A 6645-nucleotide genomic window follows, 5' to 3' on the forward strand; every position below is an offset into this window, starting at 1 on the left:
CCTCGAATCCTTCCCCCCCCCCAAAAAAAATATATGATATATACTTTGTTAAAAAGAAAGAGATATTTTAGGGGTTTTTGTTCTTATTATATTATTGACACTTTCAGAAAGCTTACAGTAAAGATTGCTCACACTTCCAGAATTTTTTTTTGAGAAGGTGGAGGGGGGGGGGGGACAATAATACATATAATTCTATTCAAAAATTTGATCAGAAGTATTCAGTAATTTATGAAAATTAAGGATTTCAGGAGGAAGGCTGGGCCCCGAGCCCCCTCTGTGTGAATCCATGCTTGTAACAACCGATTTCATTCTATTAGTATAATAGGTAATTAATCTATTTCAGAGATTTTAAAATAGGCCCTCATTTTTTGTCACTTTTTCTTCCTTTTAAAGATGTTTCCTTCGAACCCACAGAAAATTCACTGACAGCAAAAATGTCACTCATTCTTTTAGGGGGATTCAGAGGTAAAAATATAGCACTTATTTGTGTTAATTTCTGTTAGTTTTATGTTTCATAACTTAATTCATAGCATTTTCCGCTAGCTTCGACATTCTTTGCGCTCTTTGCTTTTCAGTGAAAACTTTGCTTCTTTTTTTAAATTCTAAGCTCAAACAAAGCCGAGATACTACTTTTTTGAGAGCCATAAGACCCAATTTGAATTACCCAAGCTTAACCTTAATTTAATCTCTTTAGGAATTATACTTTCCTGGTTATCAAATTGCCAGAAATAAGTAATAGCCTTCAACCAATTGGAATAAAAGCATTTCCTTTAGAGATATTTTTTCCTTCTGACCTAGGAGGTTGAGCTTACAATCGTAATGCATTTTGCTTTATCAATCAATTATTCCTTGTTGACTTTAATATTGTAGCTGTCTGTGTATATACTAAATAGGACCCGATGCAACATTAACACAAAATACTAATTGAAAAAAAGGAAGAAAACACAAAAAACAAATGAGAAAGTCTATTGGTTTGGTTATGTAACCAAAAGATTAAAAATTGATCTATTGGTTTGGTTATGTAACCAAAAGATGAAAAATTGATCTATTGGTTTGGTTATGTACCAAAAAAATGAAAAATTGATCTATTGGTTTGGTTATGCAACCAAAAGATGAAACATTGAACTATTGGTTTGGTTATGTACCCAAAAAATTAAAAATTGATCTATTGGTTTGGTTATGCAACCAAAAGATGAAACATTGAACTATTGGTTTTGGTTATGAAACCAAAAGATGAAAAATTGATCTATTGGTTTGGTTATGTAACCAAAAGATGAAACATTGATCTATTGGTTATTATTATATCAGTTTGTTTTATATCAAGATTGCGTTGGGTTGAACTTGTGACTGGAATGACTTCTCAGAATAGGTACCCACGGGATAGAGGAGGAAGAGGGGTGACAAAATCTCCCCCATCCCCTATCCGAAAACCCTATGCCAGAATGACAAAAGCGACCACGCCACTGATGGAATCAAACCAGTGGGTTTCACTCGTAGAGCAGATGGCAGCAAAGCGTTCAGTATGGACACAACAAGTATCTGAGCTCCTTGATGGTAGGAATGAGGTCCGTCAGATGGTCACTACAAGCTATTTTAATTCCTACGAAAAAACTTTCTTAGAAAAGCTTTGAAACGAACTTTTTTTCCTAGCAAAGTCGTGGATGCGTGGGATACACCGTTTGATTTGGAGAGGACTAATAAGACTAAATAATACCATTCAAAAGTTTAAAGTTTTAATCAATTATGTGAATTACAACAAACTTCTTATACACAATGCATATTAAGAGAAAAAAAAAAATCGAAATGTTATTTCTACTAACTATTGGATTGTTTAAAACTGGATTCCAAACGCCATTATATTGCAATAGCACACATTTTCCGTAATAATTCAAAGCTAGGATAAGGGATGTCACTAAAAACAACGTATAAACAAGGAAGAAAGGAAGTTTCGTTTAAGAAAAATTATTTTTCATACTTATGTCTGGCAAATTAAAGCATGCCTTAGGATTTCTAAAACAGCTTTTTAGCTTTTCTAATAACGTTCAGTTCTGTCGCTTTCGAATAGCCCATGCGTTATAGCAATGCGAAGCTCAGTCAAAACAATATGGTTCCTTGGACTAGTTATGGTAGATAATAACGTAAACTGGCAGATGACTTTAAATTGCCATGGACACTAGACTAGATACATTTTTTGCCCCCTAGGCCAATTTTAGGTCAATTTATAGCTGAAAAACGTGATTTTATAATCACAAAACATGATATTTCTTGTGATTATTACAAAATTATGAAGTTTTTAGGACAGTAGACTATCACATCTTGGTCAGTATTGTCACGTTGACCCGTAAAAATTAATAAGCAAAATTAATAAGTTAAAGTTGACAACGCTTTTCACCCGAAAACTTCAAACATTATCAGTCTGTTTGTCCCAAAGACAACTACACTTTCAAATGAAAGCTATATATTCTTAAGCTATTCAGTTTCGTATGTTTTTAGCGTATTCTTTTGCTGATTTTTCACCTATTTCTCTTTTTTTAATTCGACACGCACTGCTACCAGAAACTAAATAACTGTATACGGATGTCTTTTTTTTTAAACTAGACTCCCTATTTTGCCTAATATTTGAAGATACGTATGGTTGTGCAAATTCCCACTTAGCCATTTAGAATGGGTCTTCCTAAACAATGGGTCGCGACCCCAGATGGGGTCGCGTAGCAAAATCATGGGGCCGCAAGAGATTTTAAAGTCAAATATTTAAATACAGAATTTTATAACATCTATATCTGTATTTGTGCAGTTACACTCACACACCTGCACACAAAAATAGGTAGCAATGCGCGTTCATCTTATTCGTCGCAATAAAGATAATAAATACATAAATAGAACACCCTGGTACCTATTTCGCAAGCAAATACTTCTGGCTGCCAAAAATCAGATACGTGTGAATGATTACCAACTCAGAATGAAAAGTTAACAGCGAATGAAACTATGATGAAAAGTTTGGATTCTGAATGTTATCGAATCAAGGCAAAAGTAAAGAGCGACACGGCTCAATAGTAACCGAAACAAAAAAAAACTGAATTTTGAGATCAATAGTTATATCAAAAGAATTTGAAAATAACTTTTGAAAATTATAAAATACACTCTTATGTCATTCGTAACAGTAGCTAAAGGACAGTGAAGTGATTTGAGTAGTAAAATGGGTACTTGTATGAAATACCCCTACCGCTCAAGTTGTTCATTCATTTACGCATTGCAGAACCAGTTTTTTGTTAGTTTCTTTCAGCTTAGCGTGAAGCAAGACAAAGAGAGGTGACAAAATAAATTGAAAACATATAATTTGGGCTATATATTTGCACATTAGGGGGGGGGGGTAAAGTATTTGGACAGTGTGAAGTTAGAAAACAATTCTTACTTCATAATATGCAGAATAATTGTACCTAACACATTAGGCATGCAGACCCACTATATTTTACTCCCCCCCCTAAAGTGCAAATATATAGCTCAAATTTGTTTCTAAACTATTATATTTTTATCGTATTTTGTTTTATTTCATCAAGGAGGCACACTTGTGCCTCTTTAAAGAGGCGACCCACCACAATGTCAAGCGATGTCCGGTCCTAGGGGTCACAGAGAGACAGCAATGATTTCATTTTATAGCACAGGCTACAACTAAGAAACGTACAAAATTTTATCCCCCTCCGACTTTATCTTCATGGGTAAAAGTGGGCCAGAAGTTTCGACTCTTCGACCACAGCCCCCCTGTAACGATGTTCGATTGGGCTGAAATTTAGAGGTTAATCTATCCTAGGGTTCGGGAGCTTATCCTCGAAATTTCAGCTCAATCCGACCACTCCTTCCCTGTTTTCCAAAAAACAAACATAACCACTTAATGTTAGTAGAAGGGCCTCAGGAGGTCCCACGAGAACAATACCCCTTCGAATCCCGATCCGGACACTTTTTTAAAAACTCCCACGAGAACCACGTGGTTAATGGTCCTAATATGGGCATAGAGTCATTAGGGAGAACACGTGGTTAATGGGGTCAATGACCTCTTTTTCCAAGGTCAATTTATTTGATGTTTCTATGTGTAATAACTCCGGAACGAAGGTTGCACATGCGCATTGAATTCTAACGGGAACAATGTTATTGATCTAGGACTCGAGGGGAAGTGAATTTCCAAGAACTTGATTGCGTAATCAAAGTGTGTCAACAACAACAACAACGACCTTGACATTCGCTGAGAGCGTGCACTTACAACAACAACAACATCGACCTTGGAACACCTGTGCTGTCGACCTCAATTCACCTATCGTGAATCAATAATTCCCCTTAGAAACAACAAATTAATTCCCCTTTCTTGACAGATCAATCAGCCAATGACATCATCTGTCAGACTTTAAAAATTTTCGCCTAGAAACGATTCTCCAGGAATAGATCCAAGTCATTAATGTCATTGACTCGGAAACAACTCTTTTGATCGAACTCCAAAGGATATTAATAGCCAAAGGCCATGGAAACAATTCCCCAAGAAACATCTTAGCGATGAATTGTTTTAGCGCGGGAATCAGGTTTCTTATTAATTTGAAATGCATTAGCGCAGAGATGCCAAAAACAAAAGGAACACGCTGAATTACGTTTAGGGATTATTTGGGCGAAACTATTTTAGACAGGTTATGGAACTATTTCGGCGAAACAGTTAGAGACATTTTAAAAGAAGATTTTAGGAAAGGTTTTAGAAGAGAGTTTGAGGGTGAAACTCTGTGGTCGTTATAATACACAAGTTTCATTTGAACAGTGTTTTGAGGTCCTCTACCCCAACCCCAAAGGGTTCCAATCCTCCTACCCCAACCCTGAAGGAAGCCCCAGTCCTCAAAGGCCCCCCAAGCTCCCAAAGGGCCACCGGCGCCCCCAAAGGCCCACCCAGACCCCCAAAGGCCATCCCCGGGCCCCCCAAAGGCCCATCGAGCTCCCAAAGGACCAACGGGGTCCCAAAGGCCCTCCACCGGTCCCCAAATGTCCCCCAGGCCCCCAACTGCCCCCGGACCCCCAAAGGCCCTCCCTGTGCCCCAAAGGCCCTCCCTGTGCCCCAAAGGTCCTCCCCCGGCCCCCTAAGGTCCCCCGGACCAGAGAAGCGCCGCCGGGATGCGCCGTGGGCCAGGAAAGCGCCGCAGGATGCGCGCAGGGATGCGCCGCGGGTCAGGAAAGCGCCGCAGGGGATGCGCCGCAGGGAGGCAGCGCAAAAAGTAAACTAAAAAGTAAAAATTTCGAAATGTTATCCCCCAAACGCCCTCCTCAGACCCCCAACGGCCCTCCCCCGGTCCCCAAAGGTCCCCCCGAGCTCCCAAAGGACCACCGGCCCTCAAGGGACCCACCGACCCTCAAAGACTCTCCCCGAGCACCCGTCTTTCGTTGATGTGTGTTGTCTGAAACCTATGATTTGGGCTGTGTAGTTTGCTGCTTCAGGCTTTTCTGAGCTAAGGTTTCCTAGTATTTCCTAGGTGAATGTTGTCTGAAACCAATAGTTTTGGATGAGTAGTTTGCTATTTAAGGCTTTTATGAGCTAGGTTTCTAAGCCTTTCGTTGGTGTGTGTTGACTGAAAATTATGATTTGGGATATGTATTTTGCTATGTTTGAATTTTCCGAGTTGGATTTCTTAGTCTTTTCATAGGTTTGTGTTGTATGAAACCTATGATTTGGGATGTGTAGTTTGATACTTTCGACTTTTATGAGATGGATTTATTAGACTTTCATAGGTATGAATTGTCAGAAAATTATGATTTGTGATGTATAGTTTGCTATTTCAGGCTATTCTGAGCTAAGGTTTTCTAGTATTTCGTAGGTGAATGTTGTCTGAAACCAATAGTTTGGGATGAGTAGTTTGCTATTTTTGACTTTTCTGAGCTAGGTTTCTTAGTCTTTCGTTGGTGTGTGTTGACTCAAACCGATGATTTGGGATATGTAGTTTGCTATTTTTGACTTTTCTGAGCTGGATTTCTTAGTCTTTCATAGGTGTGTGTTGTCTGAAACCTATGATTTGGGATGGGTGGATTGCTAATTTTGACCTTTCTGAGCTGGATTTATTAGCCTTTCATAGGTGTTTTGTTGTCTGAAACATATAGTTTGGGATGACTAGTTTGCTATTTTTGACTTTTCTGAGCTAGGTTTCTTAGCCATTCATAGGTGAGTGTTGTCTGAAACCTATGATTTGGGATATGTAATTTGCTATTTCCGACTGTTCATAACCGGATTTCTGAGACTTTCTTTGGTGTGTGGTTTGTGAAAACGATGTTTTTTGATTTGTGTGGTGCGATATTTTTTACTTTTCTGAGCTGGATTTCTTAGCCTTTCGTAGGTGTGTGTTGACTGAAACCTATGATTTGGGATGGTTAGTTTGATATTTTTGACTTTTCTGAGCTAGATTTCTTAGCATATCATATGTGTGTTCTTTAAGAAAATTATGATTTGTGAGTCGTTGTTTGATATTTGTACTTTTAAGATCTAGGTTTATTAGTCACACATAGGTGTTTTTTGTCTGTAACTTCTAGTTTGGTATGAGTAGTTGGCTATTTCAGACTTTTCTGAGCTAAGGTTTCTTAGTATTACGTAGGTGAATGCTGTCTGAAACTTATGATTTGGGAAATGTA

This window comes from Artemia sp. Qi Xiang Cuo, chromosome 8 (genome assembly GCF_049724085.1).
Source record: "Artemia sp. Qi Xiang Cuo chromosome 8, ASM4972408v1, whole genome shotgun sequence".
In the NCBI taxonomy this organism is placed as follows: Eukaryota; Metazoa; Arthropoda; class Branchiopoda; order Anostraca; family Artemiidae; genus Artemia; species Artemia sp. Qi Xiang Cuo.